The following is a 26,779-nucleotide window of genomic DNA, read 5'->3' on the forward strand; positions in this document are numbered from 1 at the left end:
TATGGAGGACTATCTTCAGAGTAGAGACCCAGAAGTGTGATTGCTGAGTCAAAAAGCAAATGCATAGGCAGTTTTGTTGGATATTTCTAAATTTTCCTCCATTAATGTTGTAACATCTGGAACTCTCACCAGCAATGTTTAAGAATGACAATTTCCCTGCAGCCTTATCAACAGATTGTATTTTCAAGCTTTTGAATTTTTGCCAGTTTAATGTACTTTAAGAAAAAAAAATCTTTTATTCAAAAAATTTGCCTCAAACTTAAATACCCAGATGTGACTACAAAGTCTTGCATCTTTCCTGTTTGTCTACTATAAGCTCAAAATATATTAATTACGTGAGCTAATTACCATATGGATTATAATATCAAGGGCAAAGCATTTTGGGAAATAGCTCTTCATGGCACCATGATAGGAAATCATAACCATGTAACCTGCTCAATTTATCCATTCAGATATGAGGCGATGTCTTGAATAAATGAATAAAAGTAATAGTAATTAAGGTCATCATTAACCACAGTCCAATGATTGGTCCGGTAAAACATAAAATAGCAAAAATTGGGGGACTGCCCATTGTAAGTAATTATGCATGGCATTCGGTTAAGAAATCTCCATGGCTTTATATTAAGGGGGAATATATATGTGAAAGATAAGTTTACTCCTTCTTATAACATCATCTAGCAATTTTGTCAAATGTTTTCCAATTAAGTCTAATTAAATTAACTATAAAATCTACTTTTTTTTTTAATTAAGAAGATGTTTTTAAAGGCCTAAGTAACTGTACTTTTAACCATAGTCAGTGGCTATGATCCAAACATCTTAGGCCACATTTGAACTCTGTAGCTTCATTCTATTCATATAAGCATATCTAGAGTGAGTGCCATGATGAAAACCCAGACTTGAAAATTAATCCTCTTTTATGATTCTTTCCATTTACTGCCCAAGCCTCTGTGGCAGCCAGCTGGAACGCCAGCTTATTCCTAATGCTGGTAAGGGCTTGGAAAAAGGAACAATATGCATACTACCAGGGAAAACTGCATAGATTTATAGACCTGAGTAGAAATGTAAGGATTGTGAAGTCTAAATCCTCGGATTTTCAGATTAGTAAACTGAGGCATGCAAAAGTCAATTATTGCTCAAGGTCAGATAACAAGTATATCTCAGAGCAGCACCTGAAACCCTGCTTTTCACACTTCCATTCCCATGTGTTTTCCCATCACACCAACAAGAGTGAAAAAGAATACCATCTTCATTTAACAATTTCACTTTCAAATACCAGTTTATTTTCATATATATCTAAATATATTTATCTGTATCTATATCTATGTATTTCCTAAATCTGGTGTACTTTGTATAGCAATATGTTAATAATGGATTTAACCATATTTTGGTGTACATTTTGATTTCTCCATAGTAATCAAACAATGATTTTTATTTAGTGAAGTGTAATACACTGAAACATGAAGGTTATTCGAATCATCTGAACATTGTTTTCAGGTTTCTTTTAAGAATAAGGTTAGGTGGTCACAGTTTTTACATTAAATGAAAAACAGCTTTTCTATCATCTCCATGAATTACCAAGATATTATCCTATTTTTTTCTACCATGAAATATTATGGAGATATAACCTAATAAACTGCACTTTGTAGTTATTATGAAGACACAGGAGGGATGGGAATGGATCATTGCCTCCAAATTTCTGATAACCCTTATTTCTTTTTCTGTATTCTATACTGTTTAAATGCTAAAAGGCCTATTTGGGATAACAACACAAATTTCCATGATGAGTCATATTAAGATCTAACTGATATGTAAGCTCATTGCAATTCCTTCCATTTGTCCTTCAAGAGTCAAAGAAGGGTGTTTTTAATATTTAACTATTAATAGTAAAAAGTCAGTCCAACAGAGATGTGGTGTTTGATACCCTTGAGTTTAAAACCAGTTTGGGCACTTTTTGTGCACTTGACCATGTAATATCACTTTTCTTGAACTTCATTTCTTCATGTGTAAAGTTGGGGTAATCATAGCTCTTTTACAGTTTTGTTTTGCGGAACACTAAGGAAATGTAGGTAAAGTAACTATAGCGCTACTCAATGTCATTTACTTTCTCATGCCATGCTCTGCAATATACTACAGACTTTGCATATATTCACTCTATTATCTAACCAAGGAGAGTCTCAACTCTTCAACACCACCACCACCAAACCATCAATATATGCTGAAATTTAAACAGGTATAACAAGACACCAGAAATGCCAGGTCTGACAACTAATAAAGACCTTTTTCAAATAAATTTTCATGATCATTTTCATATACCTTCAAGATTCCCTGTATTTGATATGTTACTTCCTCCTCTGCTTTCAGAACCAATGCATAGATAGCATCACTGATAATAGAAATACAACCATTCTAATTTCAAGGGCAGAAAATCCTTTCTTCAGAAGTTAAGGGCTATGTTGATGAAGTTTTCCAAGAACAAATTACAAATACTTACTAAGCAAGTGCACTTTCTCTGTGGTACTCTCTCTGTGGAATTCTTGTCCTGAATTAACTGTTTGGACTACCCACTGTTTAATTGCAAAATCTTCATTTCCCTAGGTGATGTACTATGATGTTGACTCTAAGTGGGCTCATATAGCTTTTAAGACTGAGATGTGGAGAGCTTGCCTTACAAATGAGATATTTATCTGTAAGTTGTTCTTAAACTGTCTACACCTAGCTGGGAGTAAAGTGGAAATTTGACATTTTCATCTTAGTTAGTTATTACACAATCATTCATTTTTATTTTCTCTGCTCTTGTTCAACTTTTTACTATCTATATTAGGACAATTGCAGCTAATTCCTGTTTTATCTCTTGGATGCATTTCCTCACTCAGTACATACATCATCCTACACTACCCACCAGAAGTCAGTGCAATCAAATTACTCCTTAGTTATTCATAGGTTGATTTGGGGGCTCCTTATTTTGGCATTCGGTGTGTTTTATAGTCACCAGCTCTCCAGGTCTCTCTTATACTGTAATCAAATGGCTCATTCCATGAGGCCCAAAACAAATCTTTTGTTTTTTGCCTTGTAACCTCTTCCTCTCCTGTTTTCTTGATCTTTTCAACAATAATTCTGAATCATCATTTATGCTCTAGTGAAGCTCCTCCTTTCCATGCCTACTCACCACATCTCTAGCTTTTTTCCTCTTACATCAGTGGTTCTGAACCTTGGCCGAATATAGGACTCAACCTTAAATAAAAACTGGTAGTTCAGCCTGGTTCCCAGAGATGCATATTTAATTTGTCTGGGGCACTGTCTGGGTACTGCGTTTAAACTCTCCCTAGGTGATCGTGTGGAGTCAAAGTTAACAACCACTGTCGTGTACATTTCAATTATACCTTATATGCATAGTTCAATAAGCCATTTAATAAGACACATATCACCTTTGTGATGGTCACATATTTTCAACCTTGTGGGGAGTGGCTCATTTGCAGCTATATACACTTTCATATGTTTATGTGACTGTTAGTGTCGTGCATAAATTATTTTACAGTTTTCCTATACTGTAAATACATAAAATACACAAAAAGTAATTTGAATCACCACTAAATATACTGCATTTAAATTTGTAATTATATAAATTAAGATTAAAATCTGTTTTTACTGCTTCCCACCACCAAAATTAATCACAACAAATTATTACATTGCGCACATTACATTGCAATGCTATTTCATAAGTGGCAGAAGGAACATGGTCAAAGGCTCTGATTAGCTTGGTGAATTCAGAGAACTGTTAAGAGACCAGTGTGGTTACCAAGGACTGAGCAATGGAGGGTGCTAAGAATGAATGGAAGGAATGGGAGCCATACAATGACATGTGGACGAATCATGTGTTACAATGTAAGCCACTGTTAGGACTTTGGCTTTTACTTTAAATGAGAGAGAGTCACTGGAGCAGAGTCTGAATAGATAAATGATATGGTCTGACTTTTATTTTTTATTTTTATTTTTTTTGACTTTTATTTATTAAAGATTACCTTATAAATTTAAGAGAGATTGATGGTATAGTTTGAGGTAAGAGGTGAGCAAAGTGCAAGAGAAGCAAAAATAGTGGTTAGGAGACTACTTCAAAATCCAGGAACAAGGCCATGGCAGTTTGGGCACAGAGGTAGGTGTGAAGATGATGAGAACTATTTGCATTTTGGATTTATTTGGAAAGTAGCAACAGTGGGATCTGCCATTGGATTGGATATATTAAAGAAAGGACTTAAAAAAAAAAAAAAAAAAAAAAGAAAGGACTTAAGGTTGACTTCAAAGTTTTTAAACCGAGCAAATGAAAGACATTCATTCCATACTAGCAACAAGGATACTTCCCTTTCCTCATTTTCATCTCATAAATGATAACATGGAAAAAAAATGCCTAAGGTAGAGAGATATCAAGAAGGACACAATCAATGCAGACAATGGAAGACCATGAGATTTGAAAACTTAAATCATCAGCTTAAGCTAAGCACCTACTGGCTATGAGACTAGAGTGATCACTAGAGTGTCACTTCAGTTATACAGCCAGTCCAGCCATGCTGGTCAAAAATATCCAAACAAGAAATATGTGACTAGTGATAGTACTTATCCCGAAGCCCTGAGACTTAAAATTTCATAGAGGATTAGGAAATCTAAGTTTCGTTATTGAGTGATTGGATGTTAAGTTGGTTGCTTGAGTTTGGGGAGGGGAACAGATGATCGTAGAAAGTATATATTTGAGTATAACATATAAATGCAGCAAAAGAAATTGACTATAAAGGAAAACACACACAGAACTGGATATTGTAACATCCATATGTTCATAAATTCAAAGCATTGGAGATGGAGTAGAGAGAGAAATAGATGGCCCTTGGAGGCCTTTTGGGGCAGCGAAACTATTTATATAGTATGACACTATTAGGATGGATACGTGTTGTCATACATCTGTCCAAACTACTAGCTATGAGGTATCAATGTAAGTTCATCTGTTCTAACAAATATACCACTGCAGGGATTGTTGATAATGGGAGAGGCTATCTGCACGTATATGCATCTGTAGAGGCAGTGGGAAATCTCGGCAAAATCTTTGTACCTTCCCAATTTTGCTGTGAACCTAAAAACGTTCCCTAAAATCAAACAAACAAAAGCCTTGAAGTCCATAGGAGATAGTAAAATAGAACCCAAATCTGAGTATTTGTAAAATGAAAGCCATTTTACATTCAGCAAGAGCGGGCACTTCATAATTCCTTTTCCAATGAGTAAATGAATAAAGAGTTAAGAACATCAGTAATACGAAGAGGATTTTTGAGAGCCCCCTACAGTGATTTAACAATAGAAAAGGGAATGGGTTCAAAAACAGACCTTTTATTATTGTGCTGCAACACAACTCCTTTGAGTCTTATTTTCTTTATCTGTGAACAAGAGATAATAATTCTTACCTCAAGGCTTTTAAGAAGAATTAAAAATATAAACGTTCTGGAATATATAGTGCCTGGCATATAGTTAAGTTTTCAGTAAATGTCAAAGGTTAGATGGCACTGAAGAAAAAGGTATCTAAGACTTAGGAAGGAGGAGAGGTGTTTACAAATCCCTGATGAGAAGAGACTGGAATGTAAACAAGATCACACAGATGGCCTCCATATTGCTAATGGCTCCAAGTGTCTAAGTTGCTTGTTAGGTAAATCTGTATGTAATTCATCAATAATATTGTCCAGGTTCCCTCATCTAATTCTCGGTGTTGCTACCATTAGTCTAAATTATCATGCAATTTCAGGTATTATAAATCAGGCATACTTGAACCAGATAGACATAACTGTCCATCTGGCTATAATTTGGATCTCAGGGAGGAACTACATGTGCTGGACAAGCATTTAGGGAGGCACACATGTAAACAACCACTGCTCAAAACAAGCATTACTCTCCATTATCAGGTAACTGAGATTCAGGAAATAGCAACCAAATAGATAGACTTCTTATTTTGGTTAGCCAGAAAGTTTTCCAGAATGGCACACAAACAGTATTCTTTTTCAGCTGATCTTTTCTGAGAAGCTTTCTCCTAACTTCAAGGGTCCCCATGAAGCGCCCTTATATTTTCAAATGAATGTGACACCTTGGTGGTTAATTTTATGTGTCAGCCCCAGGATGCCCAGATACTTGGTTAAACATTCTTTCTGGGTGTGTCTGTGAAAGTGTTTCCAAAATAGTTTAGCTTTTAAAAAAAAAAAAAAAAAAAAAAAACATTTGAGAGCGAGCGAGCGAGCGACCTTGGGACGCCTTGCCCTGGGCATGATCCTGGAGTCCCAGGATCAAGTTCCTCGTCAGGCTCCTTGCATGGAGCCTGCTTCTCCCTCTGCCTGTGTCTCTGCCTCTGAGTCTCTCATGAATAAATAAATAAAAATCTTTTAAAAAATAAAAAAGAAAGAGAGAGAGAGAGCTTGAATGAGCAGGGGAAGGGACAGAAGGAGAGGTGGAGGGGGAGAGAGAGAGAGAAGCAGATTCCCTGATGAGCACGGAGTCCCACTCAGTCTTGATCTCACAATCTTGGTATCATGACCGGACCCAAAAAATCAGTAGTCAGATGCTCAACCAACTAAGCCACCCAGGCACCCCCAGAGAGATTAGCATTTAATCGGTGAATCCAGTAAAGAGAATGGCCTTCTCTTCACTGTAAGCATTACTGAATTCATTCAGGGCCTGAACAGACAAAACAGGGTGGAGGAAGGCTGAATTTACTCTCTGCCTATTTGCTTTTGGAGCACTGATCTTCTCTGGCCTTTAGAACTCTTGGTTTTCAGGTTTTCAGTTTCAGACTGGAATCTATACCATCAGCTCTCCACTGTTGGAAGTACATCACCGGCTTTCTTGGATGTCTAGCATGCAGACAGCAGGTACTGAGATTTCTCAGCCTCCTAAGTATAAGCCAATTCCTTATAATATATCTCATTCTCTCAATAGATGGAGAGATAGAGGTGTGAAAGAGATTTGAGAGCAAAAAGAGAAGGGAGGATAGCAAGAGATATGGATAGATAGCTATATCCAATTAGTTCTGTTTCCCTGGAGAACCCTAATATGCAGAAATATAAATATATAACCAAAAAATTAGAAAATCAGTTGTGCCTTGCCGATGAAATTCACTCAATAGAATTAAGATTCTTAAATGTCTTAATGGGAAATTATTTACATTACCAACTAATGATTAGAACAACCTAAGTCAGTATTTTCCAGCTGGGATTCCCAAACTCCATGTGCTAGTTCCTTGCCCAATTTATTTCAGATTCACCCCCTGTCCTTCTTATGATCTACTCTGTAAGAAAAGGATATGGATATGGATTCTGCGTTTCCCAGAAACTCTTGCCAACAGGTTTCTGGCTGTGATGTGACAATGGAGATCTGGTAAGGACTGTGAAGCACTAGAAAGGGAGAGGCCAGAATATTTCTAGCCTTCCAGCTCTGAAGAGTCGCATTTCTAGCAACAACCACAACTTTTCTGTAGTCCCAGGCTTTCATTGAGCAGACATTCTCTTCATGGTCCCCACCCTCCAGGCAGGTCAAGCTGGCTTCTGGATTTTATCTGGTGATCCAGATCCTGACTCTCGTGATGATGCCCACCTAAAGGTGATGGTAGCTTTCTGGTATTGCTAACTTCTGAATTGCCTTAGTGTCCCATGTTGGGTTTATTAGCTTTTCTATCAACCGTGCAAGAATTTCTTTGTAGAAAACCACCTTCATTTGAAATACTTACAGTGGCTTCTATTTTCTTGATTGTATTTGATTCATAAGAATTAAAAGGTGTTGATTCCCCCCACCCAGATTTGTTGAGGTACAACTGACAAAGCTGAAATAGATTTAAAGTATACTGCATGATGATTTGAGATGTGTATAGATCGTGAAAAGGATTCTCCCTGAAAGAGTTAACACTCTCATACTTACCCTTTCTTTCTGGTAAGGACATTTAAATTCTATTCTTTTAACAAATTTCAATTATACAATACAGTGTCATCAACATATTCATCATGTTATGCATTAGATCTTTGGACCTTATTCACCTTACAAGTAAAAGTTTGTACATTTTTATCAACCTCTCCCTACTTCTCCCACTTCCAAGTTCCTGACAACCACTTTTCTATCCTGTTTCTAGGACTTTGACTGAAAGTTGATTTTAAAAAATATTAAGAGTCAAAAGAGATCTTAGATATCTCAGCAAGTGTTTCTTGCCTGTACACATTCCCAAAGTCCTTAGTATGCTAAAGTACAGAGTGGATTTTCAAGAGAGAAAGATGTCCAACATCTAACTTATTATCCCAAGGAAACTTTTTTTTTTCCTCATGAAGTATCTACCAATACCTTACAGAAATGGGGTTACACAGAACATAGCTTGGAAATATTTATCAAAAAAAAAACTATTTAAATTCTGAAAATTCTGTATAAATAAGATGTGATGAACCACTTTTTATCCTTTCCATCCTTGGTCATTTAACACAAACCTGGTTACAAAAACCTAGAACAAATAACTTGAAAATTAAAGGAAAGGTGTATGGGCTCACACACACAAAAATCATCTCATTTTAAATTCATTTGCAATATTATGGTGGGCAGAGTCAAGTTATTTCATGCTGAAACACTTTTTTTGCAAATTTGGTAATTGGATCCATTTTGTGGAGTCTGCACCCTGGAAATGCCACTGCATTTCATTTATAATCAAACCAACGGGGTTTGAAATGATATTAAATGTGCCAGATTGGGGGAAAAATCCAAATGGATTCATACAAAATGTTATTAACTTGGAAATGGTTCAATGGGCATTTGGCATTTTCATATTGGTAGGTTTAATTTGTTGAGTGAGAACAATGAACTAGGAGATACAGAGCTCTATATTTTTGCCATTTTAACATTTATGTTTGTCATTTATGAACCTGGACTGAGAATTGATTAAATTTCTGCCTTGTAGCTTTTGAGTTTTGTAACATATGGAAGTTTTGTTGTATTCACCTATTTCTTTTGTAGATGGTCAGTTTAAATACAGCCTTTTCCATATGAGTGGTTAGCTAAAACAAGAGTAAGAAAAATAAGAGCAGTAAAGATTTGTCCATCTGTAAATAAACTTAGTACTCTACACTTAACTATCCAGCATGAAGTACTTGGTGTATAAGGCCTTAAGGTGCTTTTACGAAGACAAGAGAAGTATATGTTTATAAAGATAAAATAGTCATTTTCATTAATAAAGTGAAAGGAAGTGACACAAAAGAAGAAATGGATACATATTAGGAAAGAGCAAAATATACAGGACACATTCAGATGAGCTAAAAAGCAAAAAGAATTTCAATGAAGATAGCTCAACAGACATGGCGGAGATAATATCTTACCATTCACATTCCCTACAATGATGAGCTGAATGCCTTGTGCAAAGCAGTTACGTAAATTGGAGTGAATTCTATGCAACATGTAGAAGTCAAAACCATGAGCTGAGAAGAGATTTGGGCTATAGTGTTCAGCTCTGACTTTACCAAGTTGTGCGGCTTTGGGCTACTCAATTATATCCACCCCATTCATTTGCTCCCCTATTCTATGGCAGACACATGGTTAGGTTATGAGGAGGCTCACAGAGCTTATATAATGGGATAGGGGGGTGATGAGGCAGGGAACGAGCAGTAAGGAAACAAATCAAAACATACATAAAAGAAATCTCAGAATTAAAACAAGGTTGATGAAATAACAAATGCCTGTGTGGCCCTTTAGTTGAGTGGCCACTAATAGCTTCTGTTAGTCCAGCATTCCAGGTAGAGAGAGTACAACGAGCAGAGAAAGTGCTAGGCAGGTTTCAGCAGCCATTGTAGTTGGATCAAAATGGGAAAGGGGAAGGAAGGTTCCATAATCTCTCCAAGACTCTTTTTTTTTTTTCATTCACAAAGTGTGGTGTTTGGGGAAAATGGATTTCAAGAACCCTTCCAGTACAAGTCTCTCCTCTCTATGATTAATATAAAATTTCATGAATATATTAGAAAGAAAAGATAAACCAAGGAAAACACAAGATGATTAATGGAGTGTCTGGGAGGGAAAACAAATAATAAAAATCCAATAGTGACTGTGGTTTTTAATAACTGTCATCAAAAGAGTGGCTTAACTGTAAAGTGAAAATGTAATAAAAAAATGCAATGCATTACACATTAGCAACTTAAAACAAATCAGCTTTACTCAGCTTCTTTCCTTAGAATTGTTACATACAATATTCTCTTCACAAAAGATTAAGTTGTTTTCTCATCATTGTAGATTCCAAAGTACAAGTCATTTAGGTTCAATTACTTATTCATCTTTATTACCTGGTCTGCTAGATACAATAGAATGACTACCAGTAAATATTGAGAAACGTCCATTCCGTTATTTCCTTAAGTGTTCTCCATGGAATTTAGATCTTTGGGATGCTGCATTACATAAAGGAAGTAACCCATCTTCGGTCAGTGCAGTGCAAGTACACTCCAGGGAACCACAGCTCCAAGTAAGTGAGAAAAACTTTATCCTGCAGGAGAAATTCTAACTACAAATTATGCTACAGTCAATGGCACTGAGAGCTGAGATGCTCAGAGTTGTCCCAAATTGAAACAAAGGGCCGGGTCTTTGTATATAAACACCTTAAGCAGTCCATAGAGGAAGACTAGCTTCAGCCAAGGGGCCATAGAGGTGAGGCAGCTTCCTTCATCCGAGGACAATTTAGCAGAAAGAGCTAGCTCTGAGCCCAATGCAGCCAACGCTCCTCCTCGCAGGTAGGGGAATGAGGGCCAAGACACTTGGCTACAAGGGGCACTAGAATGCGGTGAACAGAGAACACCCACATTGGGATTACCACACTGGTGTGAGACTATGACTATAAGGAGATTTTGAGTCCATTTTTTACGGGGCTGATCTGTTTTATGGATTACAAAATACAGTTTGTTGCACGTAAGCCACCTCATTCAAAAATCATCTCTAACCCCTTTCCTGCTTAGGTCAGAATGCAAAGTCAGACAATGGCAGATAAGTCTTCAATTCTATGACTCTTAGTGGAGCTTTCAGAAGGGTCCACATGTCTCCCTAGAATGGTAACAGGTCCAGGGCTAACCCGCTCTCTCTTCCACCAGGTTGCTCTTCCTCTCCTGCAAAATCACTCTTGGGGTTACCGCTCTTACCTAAAAAGGCCAGGGGAGAACAGGATCAGTTCTGGGACAGGTATTGATGCAAATTCTATCTTTACTGCTTCTAACACACACACAGGTGAGATGATCTGTGCCCATGCCGATGTGAGTACTAAAGCAAGGGTGAGGGCTTTGGGAAGGAGACAGAAAAAGTACACGATTCTAAGCTGTTTGGCTAAATCTTGCTCAAGAAAATAGTTTTTTCATTTGAGGTTGCCTAGCCCATTTGAACCTTCTAAACGATTAAACTCAAGAGTCAGCTCTTTAGACAAGTAAAGCTACATTGCCTACAAGACACCTTTCTGCTAAAAACTTTGAAGCTGTTTCTACAGGGATGTCCCACTCAATTTTACTGGTTCAGAAAATATTTATCAAACTTAAAAAAAAAAAAAGATTTATTTATTTATTTATTTATTTATTTATTTATTTATTTAGGATAGAGAGAGAGAGAGAGAGCGCGCGCAAGAGAGAATGAGAGAACACAAGCAGGGGGAGTGGCAGAGGGACACAGGGAACAGCAGGCTCCCCACACAGCAGGGAGTTCCATGTGGGGCTTGATCTCAGGATCTTGAGATCATGACCTGGGCCAAAGGCAGAAGCTTATGGACTGAGTCCACCCAGGTACCCCCAAACATTTTTCGTGTACTAGGCCCTGGACTAAGGGAAAGACACAATGATGAATCAAATGCAGTTTCTATCTTCAAAAACCTGAGGTTTAATTATGAAGATAAACTGAGCAGGTAATCACAATCATGGATAACATGTATATCGAGAAGTCGTCATAGTCTGAAGGGAGAATACCTACAAAAGGCACCTCACCCAGACTGGGGAGATCAGAAAAGCCTTCCCAATGGCATAATGTTTTAGGTTTAATCTTTTCAGATGAGAAAGAGCTGAGATAAAAAGGGTCGGACAAAAGGACCAGCATTTAGAAAGGCTTGAGAGAGAGAAAAGGAAGAGTTTGACCTACTTGGAGCTTCTCAAGTGGCTCACTGGGCCTGCAGCTAGGAGAACAAGTGTGGAATTATGAAAGACAAGGTGCCAGGGTAAGGAGTTCTGACAGTGTCCTGAGGTCTTTTTGAACCACTGGCAATATTCAGTGATGTGACAAGATCACATTGTCTCTGTAAATGGTTTTTAAAATGTCATGGTAACAACGACAATGATACTTAATACTCAGGCTTATTTACATTTACCATGTGCTAAGCATAGTACATTCCCTGCCCAAATTACTCTGCACCGGAAACTTTTGCAGACAGAACTATTAGTATTCCCACTTTACATATATGGAAAATGAGATTCAGAAAGGCTAAGTAACATGCTCAAGGTCTGACTGGTAATGAGAATGAATTTGCAGGGGTCTGGTCTGGAGTCAGACAAAACATTTCAAGGACTGCTGGAGTAATTAGGTAACAAACGATGATACAGGAGAACACAGAACATAAATGAAAGCAGTGGCATGAAGATAAAGGGAAGGGCCCAGATTATATGGAAATTGAGGAAGTGGAACCTATGCGAGGATGTGGGAGATGGAACAACCCATGATGTCCTCCAGCTTTTTTTCTATAGAAACTGAGGAATGATGAGGTCATTCATTGAGACAGTGAGTCCGGGAGTGGAGGAGGGAGGGGATCATTTAAAAAAAAGAAAGCTAAATGCAAAGATAAAAGATTTAGAGATGCATACATTGGGTTTGAGGTTCTTGCAGGACACTTTGAGGACAATGCTTAGCAGGCATGCGGATCAGCAGCTGAAGGGCAGAGCTGGGATGCAGAGAGTGACCCGGGAGTCATCGGGTAATGGAGAGTGTTTGGAGACGTGTGCAGGAAAGAGGTAATGCAGCAGGACTGAGAAAACACTGCTTGTAAGGTGGGCCCTTGGCTAGGGTCTGGAAACTTGCTTTCTGAATCCTTCTCTGATGGGGAGGTTTTGCTCTGTTGATGGCGAACATCTGCTTTCTTGTTGGGGATCTGGAATTTTGGAGTTGGTAGGCTGAGAATGCCTACACGACCAGTCCTCAATAAAACCCTTAAACTCTGAGTCTCAAATGGGCTTCCCTAGGCACAAATGCTGCGTACTTGTGGCTGAACTGTTACCACTGGAGAGACTGCGCTCTCAGGGACTTCTCCTGGGGAGGTGAAAACATCAGAAACCTCAGCATGGATTCCTCCAAACAGTACCTGTCTTTTTCCCTGATCTGTCTGTGGAACCTTACTCTAGCATTAGAGTAAATGTCATCAGTGAGCATAGGTATATGCTTAGCCCTGTGAGTTTGGCTAGTGAGTTGTTTAATGTGTGGCTGGCCTTGAGGGGCTCTTGGAAGAACTCTAGATTCTGTGTCTACCTCCCTCGCTACAGTGTATTCAGAAACCCACTGAAATATGGTTTCTGCCACTAACACCTTGGTAAATAAAGCTACCAATGGCCTCCTGGGGTTAATCTTGTATGTTCCTACTTCGGAGCTCCCCAAGACCAGCCACACAGTAAGCAATTCACTAGAAAGACCCACAGGGCTAAGCATCTACCCGTGCTCACTGATAAAATAAGAGATTTCTCTTGACTCAAAGACCATCTGAGTTGGAGAAGATTTTTCAACTATCATGACTAACCCTCTTTCCAGTAAATGAATTGGATCCAAAATGTCTTTGTAGTTTTTCCTCTTCTGGCTTTTGTGCCAACATTTCCAGGGAAGGGTGGCTCAGTCTCAGTATATAACACAGTCAACTGTTTTGTGAACAGGCAAATCACCAAAATAGTCTTTGCAAAAATGAACCATTTTCTATTCTATATTACCTCTCTTTTGTTATTAATTTTTCATCCTGCTGATCACATTTATTTCCATTTTCCATATGAAATCTCTTCAAATGTTTAAAGGCATGTACTGTTAGTGAGTCTTCTCTTCCTAAGGTTATACATAGAAGGTCCTTTTAAAGTTGTCATGAAACATCATTTCTGGATCCCCACCCATCCCGTTACCCTCCGTCCACCTACTCTGGAGCATAATGTTAATTATGTTGGTGATATTAGAAATATACGTATATTTTCAGGCTGAACTACAGTGTAGTGGCAAAATCATGACCTTTGTAAAGATCATGATTTTTTTGTAGATCTTTGTGGAGATCTTGGTCTGAATACTTGATGGCCACTGGTTGATTGTGTAGCCTTGGGAAGGCTGCTTACATTATATGTCTTATTTCTTCATCTATAAAATATTAATAAATAGTTCATTGGGCAGTTATGGGGAATGGATGAAATCATACAGATAAAGCACTTAGCAATGTATCTAGAATATGTTAAATAATCAGCAAACATATATTACTCATTCTTTTTTTCTGAGTTGATCATCTACCCAATGAGCATCTGCACTTACAAGATTACCTAGTTCAGCTTATGTTAGCTTTGTAGTATAACAGTCACCAGTTCTAGAAAACTCAAGTTATCCTACTAATAGCAAGTCAAATTGTTTCCCATATTTTCACAAAGGCATTATCAACTGAATGTGTCCATTCTCCTTGTCTGATATGTTCTTTGGATTTTCTCATTTTGTTATTCAATCAACACATATAGATGGAGTGCTTAGTATATGCCGAGCAATAATTTAGGCATCGGAGAAACAGCAATGAAACATATTCAGGGAGGTGGAACATAGAGGAAGCAGGTAAGTAAATTAGTATCAGAAAGGAACAAATGCCAAAGAGGAAAAACAAAGCAGAAATGGAGATGTCAGGATGATTGTGGGATGGGAAGAGATTTGAGTATTTATATGGAGGTGTCAAGGGAAGGCTTTCTCAAAGAGATATTTGAGTAAAGACCTGAAGGGTATGTGAAAATTAGCCACGTGGATACCTGGAGGGACCGTATCCCAGACACAAGAAGAGAAAAGGCAAAACTCCTGATGCAGGGTTGTGATTGGGGATGTGGCTACAGCCTAATGTGCTGTGGTCAATCAAGTAGGCCATAAGATTACAGTATCAACCATGTTAAGACCCTATAGGTCATGGTAAAGAATTTCAAAGTTTGGTCCCTGGATTAGCAGAAGCACCACCTGGGAAGAACATTCAATCCCTGGGAATCTGTTTGTAATGGAAATTTTCAAGTCCCCTCCAAACTTACAGAATCAGAACCTCTGGGGGCAGGGTTCAGCCATCTGCCTTAAAACTAGCCTTCCAGTGAATTCTGAGTCTCATAACAGTTTGAGAATCTCTGGCCTCTTAGGTGATGAAAGAAAGCCATGGGAAGGCTCGAGCAGATCGATGATGTCATGATCTGACTGACACTACAACATACACATACACACACACACACACACACACATATACAAACACTACAAAATACATACATATACACTCCTGCTGTGTTGAATATGTTTAAGGTAGAAAAAGTAAGACATCTTGTAATCTAAGACAAAAGAGGATATTGGTTAGACTTGGTATTGGTAGAAGGTAGTTGAGAAAGTATGGAAATCTGGATATATTTTGAAAGTAGGCCCAACTGAATGGGTGGGATAAGAGAAAGAGAAGTCAAGGAAGACTACAGTTTTTGGCTAGAGAATCAGGAAGAACTAAGTTGCTATTAACTATGAAATCTTCTCCTCTTGCAAAAATAATCTGGTATCTGGTCATTAAAAAAAATTAAGGACTTTGTTTTTCATAACTCTTTACATTTTATCCTGTTATATTAGGACTTGTATGGATACTTGGGGGAAACAGTACAGATAAAATAGTTCAACGCTGAGAATAAATACTTTTCAAGCTTTTATAATTAAAAGTTTTTACCTGAATTTTAAACTTATCTCTGAGAAATAATCAAATAAGACAAGTGTTGGTTCTAAACTGTCTTTGATAAAGACATTATTATTATCATTATTATTAGCCAATTCTCTCAGAACCCGCTAACAAAATTTGAAAACTGTAAATTACCTGGAAAATGTGCCCTGTCAACTTTTAATAATTTAGATTATGGTAGAGAGGAAAGGAGTTATTAGAGAATCTTTGAACATTTCTTTCTTGTCCAGATGGAAAATTGAAATACAAGATTTGCTACCAGATGAATTCAGACACGCTTCATATAATGGCCAAGCAATGATGATCTCCTCTCTCTATAAGCTCTCTGCCCAGAATTATAGCCTCAGTAACAAACTTATTAGGTTCCATTTTCAACTAAAGTGCTTCAGAGTCACTATATTGTACACCTGAAACTAATATAACCTTGTATGTTAGTTAAATGGAATTAAAAACTTAAAAATAAAATGGTAAAAAAAAAGTGCTTCATTTTTCCACATATTTCCTTAACAACAGTATCAATGATTCCCCACAGAACATTTTATTTCTAGATAGATAATTTCTGATTTCCAAATACAATCAATTTTTGAATTTCTAAACTAGTGAAGTAGAGCTTTGGGGAAAATCATCTCAACAAATCACTCAAGGCCCTTTGCTTTCCAAACTCATCTCCATCCCCTTTTCTCAGAGTTTATTAGCAGTCAAAATGCATTATAATCAAAAACAAATTAACACAGCTTAGTCATGTAATGCTCCCTGATATTATTTTAAGGTTAAAAGTGACAAAAGAGGTTTGAAAGCCTAATTTTGAACTAATTGGACACAATGTATTATACAAAGTCATATTTTTCTTTCGACAGGATTATAAAAATCAGATCCAACCCATGTTGTTTGTGTTAGTCATAGTGATTTTCAACCAACACCATAGTGATCCACTCCCGTCCTGCATTTTCAAAGAATCACTATATCTTGATATTGTGAAAAATCTTAAAAGCCAGCTAATCTAAACCTTGACAAGCAAAACTTTTTGTAACATTTATAAGATTATCTTATAACATCTGCATAAAACTTTCCAGGGATGAGGAAGCAGCCCAGCCCTTGCTGAACACTCAATAAAAGCTTATGGTTCGAGCCTTTGTCATCTGGCTCTACTACCCATCAACCTTCCTGTCGACTACCTACAAGTCTTCCAGCAACCACACTTTAGTCATTGATGACTTTCAGATTTGGCTTATAATTGCCTGCTTCAATTTTAATGCTGACATAACTCCGAGTCACTTCTGTGTCTATGTATATGTCTAACCCAATATTGCTTGACAATTCTTTTTTAAATGCGATGATCTTAGCACCTTTTCTCCTTAACTCTGCCTTCCACCCAGATACAAGAAAGAGAATCAGCCAATCCAAATGCTTTTGTTTCTTCTCCACCTTGCATATTAAATTGAATAACAACATTAAAAATATAAGTATTTCCATCCTTACTTCTTTCACATCACTTCCTCCACACCCACGGCTATCTTTGTAACTCAGAGCCTCATTTGCTCCTGTCTGGCTTTCCTGAAATAACTTTCTAACTGGAATTACCTTAAATTCTTTTCAATTCTTTCTATAGTCTAAATTTCAAATACGCATAATGCCCTTCGTGGAGTGTTTATCATCTACAGAATAACTCCAAATATTAAAAAGACATATGTGCTCCTTACTTTATGACTATGTTCTTTCTGACCAGTTTATCACTCATCATACTTTCTCAAAAACCATAACCCAGAATTTTATAATACTCGGAGCACTCAATCATTCCATACCTTGTAGGTTCCATGCCGCTGTACAAATTTTGACTCTACTTGGACTGTCCTGTTCTTTCCTCCTACCAGAAACCAACTGCCTTTCTGGAGAATTTCTACTCATCTTTGAGGCCTGAGATTAATCATTATGCTTTCTACCGATGATTTCTTGATTGCTGTAGACTAAGGCAATTATTTCCCTCCTTTGTGCTGCCAGTATGTCTTAAGCCTACCTCTATTGTTATAGATAATATGTTTTACTAAATATGATAGTCTTTAAGTTCATCTCTTCTTCTAGATCCTGAGTACTTTGGTGTAGGATTTATGTGTGTGTAGTCTTATTTGTATCCTCAAAGCCTCACCATCATTGGTGCCCAACCAATATTTGCAGGATCAGAAAGTGAATTAATAAACACCTTTAGAGTGAATCTTACCTCAGAGATTTAGGTAAATTTGGCAATTATTCTGACAAAGGAAAAACAAAACATCCGTTTTTACTTTACAGCAAGAAGATGATAAATAAAAAATGATTATGATACATACGCATGTGTCCTTCATAATGAGCTTGATAATTAAGAGAGTAATCACAGAATATGAATGCTGTCTGCAAGGCTTTTACATAAAAGAAACAAAATCAAAATACAGTCCCTCAAAATAGAGTAAAAGCTATGATGGTAAATGAGTTGAAATTTTCTTGAGGAACTGAAACCAGTCAAGGTAAAATGACATGATATTTTTAAACAGAGGAAAGCTTATATTTGTGTAATTCTTCTCTACCCTTTTCATCTCAAAGGAAATTATGATTGCTATCTGATTTGATATTGAACGGACAAGGAAAGTTTTAGTTTAAGGGCAGTCCTGAAACAATATCCAAATAAAAGCTTGCATACCAGTTTTAAAATAAGCTTTCATGAACTGTAAAATAATCCTCTAATAGTCAAGATACCAAAGAGGAAATTAAAGACACGTCTGTGAACTTTTATTCATACTGTCCAAAGTTAATAAAAGATATTACAATAAACTTATAATTGACTTTAAAACATCTGACTTTAGTTTAAAATATGCAAATCAAGACAATTCCTATCACTTTTTAAAGGATTCAAGACACCACCCAGAAAGAGAATATAGCATTATGTCCATTCTTTTCTGCCCTATGGAATACACACCTGTTCACGAAAAACAACTTCTCCTACAAATTCATTCAACAATATCTAATTACCATTTTTCAGGTGCATTTTTTGGCATTTTAAGATGCGAAAGTATTTTATTGTGAAAGAATATAATGTTATAATTCACAATACGTGAGAGTCTTAAAGATTAGAAGATATAAAGTTAAAAGCCTAGAATAGGTTTTTTCACTGTCAATCCAGGTTGTGATAATTAAACTGAAAACTCCAATTTTATTTTTTACTCCAGTGTCACAGAATATATTATTTGATCTAGACACAGCAGGAAAAATGATCAACAAAGGAAAACCTACATTTCATACCTAGAAGAAAACCTGATTAAATTCCTACATCTGAATTTATAATCACAATTTAAATAGATTGCTAAATTGACATATTTTTGATTTTTCCACATGATACAAAAATCAAACCCATGAAAAATCCATCTGGATAGTAAAATTGTTTTCACCTCCAACCCAGTCATCACTGCTGTTCAGGACCTGCAGGAAACATATTTAGACTGAGAATTACACACTACCTGATAATCTTCATCCTCATGAAAAAGATGACCAGTTTCTCAAGCTCATTCTCACACTCTTGCTGTTAATGCTTTGTACTCACTATGGAGTATGACTGTTAGCTTCCAGAGTCACTCTAATCATTTAATAAAAAACATACCACTTAATGCCTTAGCATTCCTAATTGTTCCAGCTCCTTGATTTGATCTCTTGAAATTTGCTGCATTCAGTTCTTCCCTCCTACTCCTTCATGCTATCTGTTCCTTTATCTGTTTATCTGCAGTCCACTGTCACTTCTCTATTCCTTCAGATTATCCATGTTCCACTGTTTATGATCCCATCTCTACATGTTATGGGTTCCATGATTTCCAATTCCTTAATTTGTTAATAAAATAATTTCTGACGAGGACTCCTCTCCACTCACCCTGTCCCACCTACCCAACCTGTCACCACCCCTGCTGCGTGATACTCTGTGTTTCTCCTTCCTAACATGTCCTTTGGTGCTTGTTTTACATTTAATTTTATAGTTATCAACTTCTTTCCCTCATGCCAGGCTTAACCATCATAAGAATAAGAGGCATTTCTAGGACAGATTATTTTTAATTATGCTTAATACTCTTCTGAAGTTTAACTATTTCTGCTTGACTGGATATATGAGTTGCTTATACTTTTTTCATTATTAAAATATATTTAATATAATCTATCTTACTTTAGAAGGAAATATCCAGGAATGTGACATATAAAAATTAATATTCTTAATGCTTTTGATACATATTTCTAGATTGCTTTCAAAAAAGGAAAGAGAAACCTAGATTCCCACCAATAATATATGAGGCTGTCTTACTCTATCTTCAACATCATTCAGTACTGAAATTTTAAAAAGCCTTTGATAATTGAATAGGCTTAAGGATTTATTTTTGCTTTTAGTTTATAAGGCTTGATTTAAATTTGGCTTAAAATTTTATCTTAATTATAAATATATCATTTATATTCATAAGGATATAATCAGTTAAAACTTTACTTCAGTCAACAGATAGATCTTACACTTCACTCATTAATCCATTTAGATTTTAATATTTATATATAATTTGTATAAACCCATATTAACATAACATTTTGCCAATTTTTAAAATTTGATTTTTAGAATATTTTCACATGAGAGACTTCCATGTATGTAATACATTTCTTAATTATGTAATGATTCTTTTAGTATTAAAATTGCTTCCACACCCAGAGCTATAGTAAACATTACTGTTTAACTCAATATGAATTTATTTTCTAATTTTAACTCTATAATTTGCTTGAAATTTATTTCAGTGTATGAGATGATGATCCTTTTCACAAAATTCTAACTAATTGCAGTTCAGTTAATAACGTGAGATATAGATCCTCATATCCCTTCTGATATCCTTCCAAATAACAACAAAAAAATAAAAATAGTATAAATCTTTTGCAAGGAAAGGGAAAGATTAAAAAAGTCTGGAATCCAAAAAGCAGATACAATTAACTAATTAAAATGAGAAACTTGGAAAGCTGAAACCCAGACATGCAGTTGGTGTATTTGAAATATAAACCTCTTATTCTTAAAACCAAGAAAAGCTTAGGAATTAGGATTTAGTACCAAGCAGTGGTTAGGATAGAGATATAAGCCAAGAAAAAAAGCTAAAAAAGCTCTTTTTAGGAAATAATTAAAATTTCAGATACCGTGGATAACTGTTTCCCTGACACAGCATTTTTTTTTTTTTTTTTTTTTGGCAAGAGTGAATCAGAAGGAATCTATACCGGGGCTCATGTGACAGATACTATCCTTATGAAAACATGACAGTTGTATTAGTCTGGGTCCTCCAGAGAACTAGAACCAAGACACACACACATGAGTATGAGATTCATTATAAGGGATTACCTCATGCAATTATGAAGGGAGAGAAGTCTCAGGGTCTGTAGTCAGGAATAGTTTCAGCCTCATTCAGACTCAGAGAGAGCCAGAGAACAGCATAGATTCTCCACCTTTTTGTTCTATTTAGGCCTTGGATAGATTGGATAAGGTCGGTCCAATAAGGGATGGCATTCTGCTTGCCTCAGTCTATCTCAGATGCTAATCACCTCCAGAAATACCTACATGGGCATACCCAAAATACTGCTTAAGCAAATACATAGGGACCCCATGGCCCAGTCAAGTTGACATATGAAAATTACTATCACTGAGGTTCAGGGATTTTCTACTTACCAAGCAGCAAAACCCTAGCCTACTTCTGCCATAGAGTTTCCAGAATTTTGGCACACTGTGTTAAACTCTCTAGGAAGGAAACAACAACAAAATTCCTCTGATGAATCAGACTAGTTGAGGAGAAAAATCTCAAAAATTATCAAAGTATTCTCTCAATTGAACCATCATAGCAGATGATCCTCCAAAGAACATCATTATTAACAAGCTCCTCCGTGATTCACTCTTAAACATGAGTTCATAGTCAAGGATCAGGAGGCATTAGATGGGAAAACTCTAGATTTAAAGAGATAGAATCAGAGCAATTTTAAAGAAACATATAGGAGGCCAGAAAAGTATCATTAAAAATCCATTATCAAAGTCAATCATAAGAAAAGGTTGTATTGAGAGTGAGTGAATGTGGAAACTGAAAACATGATGAAAAAAAAAAAGATAAGGGAGCAAAGGCAAATGTAAGAAAGTCTCTTAGTAAATGTAACTAAAAGAAACTGGTGGATAACAGAAATTGGTGGACATTAGAGAATCAGTCCAGAAGTTACATTTAAGTAACAGGAATTCCAGAGAAAGCCGACCAACAGAGGAAAAGAAAAAAGGATAATGAATTGAATTGTGCCCCCTTCAAATTCATATGTTCAAATCCCAGCCCCTAGTACCTCAGAATGTGATGTGTTTGGAGACAGAGTTTTTGACGAGATTATTAAGGTAAAATGAATTCATATAGGTGGGCCCTAATCCAAAAGGACTACTGTCTTTACAAGAAGAGATTAGGACACACAGATACACACAAAGGAAGAACCACGTAAAGATGCTGAAAGAAGAGCATCTGCAAGCCACGGAGAGCGGCCTTAGAAGAAACCAACCCTGATGATACCTTGATCTTGGACTTCTAACCTCTAGAATTGTAAGGATATAAATTCCAACATTCAATCTACACAATCTGTGGAACTTTGTTACGGAAGCCCTAGAAAAACTCATACAAACAGCTCAAGAAATTATCTCACATCTGAAATATGTGAATGTTCAAATTAACAAATTCACCATGTTCCAATACTGTTAATGAGAGAGAAAAAAAAAAGACTATGACAAGAGACTTCCTAACATTAGAAATATAAGAAAAGATCCAAAAAGCTACCAAACAGAGAGGGCACATTCACAGAATTGGTTAGGAATTAGAACTTCATAAGACTTCTTAGAAGCAAAACTGGATTATCCTTCAAACATGAGGGCAAAGATGTAGATGTGCAAAACCTCAAAAAATTTACCATCTCTGCACCCTTTTCCATAAATTACTAGACACACTTGATCAAAAAAGAGAAACTGAGAATAAAGAGGCTATAGGATATAGGAAACTAGAGGATTAAACACGAGAGAAAAGTGAAGAAATCACACAGAGGCTAATGAAGAAGAGCTCAGGATGAGGAATGCAGAACAAACCTAGAGGAAACACAATCTAGGTCAGAAGACAATGTAGAGGATGCTAAGAGTATGTGTTAGGCCTGAGTGCACTGAGAGGATCTTACACTGCAGGCAGAGAGTGTAGGAATGAGGTAGTGATAGGTTCATTAAAAAGCTGAACAAATGAAAATTACATCAGATATTAGCTCTAGCTGAAACAACCTGTTGTAAAAGAAAATGTGGTGATGATTCTGTTCCAACATTTACATAACCACATCATGTAAGAAGTCACTATAGTATAATGATTGGGAGGAGAGGGAGCAAGATGGAGTAGGGTTGTTTGTGGTTTTGGGGTGGGAGGCAATAAGAAAAATAGCGTTTCTGATGTACAGTAAAAGGGACTTGACCAATAGAATGCAAACTTGAAAAAAAAAATCAAGAAAAATAAAGAATTTAATTTAGAAATTGAAGTTAAATACCAAAGGAAAAGCTGAGATTTTGAAGTGACTATCACTCAGGAATTGGAATACAATGGGGATTAGGAAACAGATGATAAGTGTTCAACATAAAAATTCTCAAAGAACTATTTGAATTTTTTGAATGTATACCTGTAGAATATTGGAAAACAAATAAAATCCAATTGTTCAATACAATTTACTGAATTTTTTTTTCTATTTTCTACTCTTTCTGATATGGCCAAGTCACTTATTAAATTATTGTTTAGAATGCTCTTTTTGGGGGGTTATTTGTACTGCCCTATTGTTACAATTCTATGATTGTAACAATATCCAATTTTTAAAAATTGAGGTATAAATGATGTAAAATATTGTATCTTTTGCAGGTATAAGACAATAATTTGATATTTATAGACTATAAAATGATCATTACAATAAGTCTAGATAATATCCATTACCACGCAGTTACAATTTCGTGTGATGAGAACTTTTAAGACCTGTCTTAACAACTTTCAAATACACAACACAGAATTGTTAACCCTAGTCACCATGCTATCAAACTACTTTCAAGATTATGATTCACAAAATATGTTGATATTGTGCAAAAGTAGGACTCCATCAGAATCCTTTCTAAATGGCTGGGACAATTCTTATCTATTGTCCCTTAGATGAAAAAGGAGTAACATTTAGATAGTATTACCTAATATCCTCATTTTTAGACTCTTTGCAGGTTGCTCTTTCTTTATTCTTCAAGAACAAGACATCCACTTACACCCATTTCCTGTAAAACCAGGTTTCTGTGCATTGTAGATAAAAGTTGTCAGAATTTCATTAAGTGATTATACCCAGATGCAATAGTCAACCTTAACTAGCGCTATGGACTCTGAAATGTTATTATTTTCATAAACTCCATATATCGCTCCAGTCATTTACCAACTTCTTAATTTTCACAAGCTGTTTCCTGTATGTTATTCCACACTAATGGCACTGCCTCATATTCACCTGTTTCTCTGAATGATGAATTACTTCCTACTACATTCTTCATATGTATCTTACCTCTTCTCATATATTGACCCTTTTCTTTTTGCTTTTCATTTTATTTTCCTATAACTAATCCCAAGTGAAAATTTAAAAACATTTAAATATCAATGTGCTCAATTCTACATCATTTATGTCAATGTACACAAAAAAATTAATCTCTGGAAGCCAAGTCATATACCCAGTGCTTAGAAAATGAATTTTCTGGGTGCTAACCAAATGATAAAATCGTCATTTTGCCTTCTTCAGGTTCTATATTGTTTGGGCTATGGCAGTTTGGCAGTAATGAGAACACTTTCGCCTTCACAGTACTGTCAGCAGGCAAAGTCAGCCTACAATCCCTTGAAATCACCAATTAGCAACTGCTCTGTGAACGACTGAATTCTGCTCTGGAGAGGTGGGATGGCACAGGTACGGAGCATGTAAGATAAAGACTAGAGTTGATTATTCAATATGGGAAATCATTGGTGTGTAAAAGTAAGATGGAAATAAGGCTGATGCTATTTGTGACTGTCATAAGGTTAATAATTATTATTGTAAAGTATGCCTCATATCATCCTTTAAACCTTATTCTCTCTTTGATAATGCAGCCCCATTATACAAATTGAGTCTTGTCAATCTATAACGAGGTAGTAGATTTCTGCTTTCACATTGCACTAGAATTCCACTTCAGTGATACCTTGAAGCTGGCTCTTATGGCATCCTTGAAGTGGGTCCCCAAATATTGGCTTGAATATCAAGAGCAAAAATCATACATGTAGGGGCACCTGGGTGGCTTATTGGAGCATCTGCCTTTGGCTCAGGTTGTGATCCCGGGGTCCTGGGATCAAGTCCCGTATCAGGCTCCCTATGGGAGCCTCTTCTATGTCTCTGCCTCTCTCTGTGTCTTGAATGAATGAAAATTTAAAAATATCTTTAAAAAAATCATACATGTAGCTATTGAAATACAGGTGTGGCAGCAGGGTGGTTTAGTGAGTTGAGCGTCTGACTCTTGGTTTCAGCTCAAGTCTCGGGGTCATGAGAACCAGCCCGGTGATGGGCCCTGCGCTGGGCATGGAGTTGGCTTGGGGATTCTCTCTCTCCTTCTGCCCCTCTTCCACCTCCAGTGCACACATGTGTTCTCTCTCTCAAATAAATCCTTAAATATAGGCATAAAAAACAATGCAAGTTTTAATGAAACACTTCTTGCTATTTCAGATAAGTCATTAGTTCTCAGTAATTGTTTTGATAATTTATCCATATCAAACAGGTTCATTTGTCCTCATCTAAACATGGATTCTAATTCCCTTGCAAAGATTCTCGTTATATTTTCAGAAAAGGAGTAAAATAACAGAGCAGGACAACTTTCATATATTTTAGGACTCTGCTTGCAAGGCCTTTCTTGGGCCTATTATCAGACCTTTGCTAGCTAAAAATCATTTTACTTGAGAGCCTAAAATATAAGCCTGTGCTATTTCCCCAGTTGATTTATAAGGTGCCCGTGCAGTAAGAGCTGAAATTGCTTGCCCATAGTTCTTCCAGTTTTCGTCAGGAGATCTCACGTTAGTCAGTAGCTCGATCATTCTCTCTGAAGTAAATTAGCTCAAATTTTGTTTTTTATTTTTATTTTTACTCTCCTCTAAATGCTCTCTATTTTACCCTTTAAATTCTGGATGTTCTTTCAGGGCCGAACTCTAGAACCACCTCAGGTAATACGGATGTTGAAAATGTGGCTTTACAAAAATCTCCTGACTTATAGACTTATAGGCTAACTTTCTTCATTATGAACTAGAAAAGGCAGGTGAATGGGATCTTCCCCATGTGTACTTTGAAAGGCTTGCCTCAAAATCTTGTGCTGATGAAGAGAATATATTGACACCACTGAATCATGACCATAGCCACGGTCTTGTGTACAGTTGGATTTCAGTAAAAGTATTAAAGTGAGCACGTGAATGGAATCAGCATTATAGAGACACGCTGAAATATGAGTTTAAGCAATGGAGCCCTGCCATGCCGTGCTGGGAACTAGCAACTGATAAAGAACATGAGGCACTCTTTCTAACAAAGGCTGTATGCAGCCCCTAATTTATTATTTACACCATTTCTGTTTCTAGAGACCACTTAAAATAAAGGCCCATATGTAGGAAAAACATTAAAATAAGGAAAGAATAGGAGTGCAGTAAGTCATATCTGGGGTGGGGAAGATTCATATCCGGGTGGCTCAGAGGTTTAGCTCCACCTTCAGCCCAGGCCTGATCCTGGAGACCTGGG

At 36.6% G+C, this 26,779-nt stretch overlaps 1 long non-coding RNA gene across 1 annotated transcript in view; it reads right to left on the minus strand.

The window, feature by feature from the left end:
• Window positions 1–10,199: 10,199 nt before the first annotated feature.
• Window positions 10,200–26,779, minus strand: part of LOC125754011 (uncharacterized) — a 165,811-nt gene continuing 149,231 nt past the window's right edge. Inside the window, exon 3 of the long non-coding RNA XR_007407181.1 lies at window positions 10,200–11,162. This is a non-coding gene — a long non-coding RNA (uncharacterized LOC125754011). The remainder of the gene's footprint in view (window positions 11,163–26,779) is intronic.

Source organism: Canis lupus, chromosome 29 (assembly GCF_003254725.2).
Source record: "Canis lupus dingo isolate Sandy chromosome 29, ASM325472v2, whole genome shotgun sequence".
In the NCBI taxonomy this organism is placed as follows: Eukaryota; Metazoa; Chordata; class Mammalia; order Carnivora; family Canidae; genus Canis; species Canis lupus.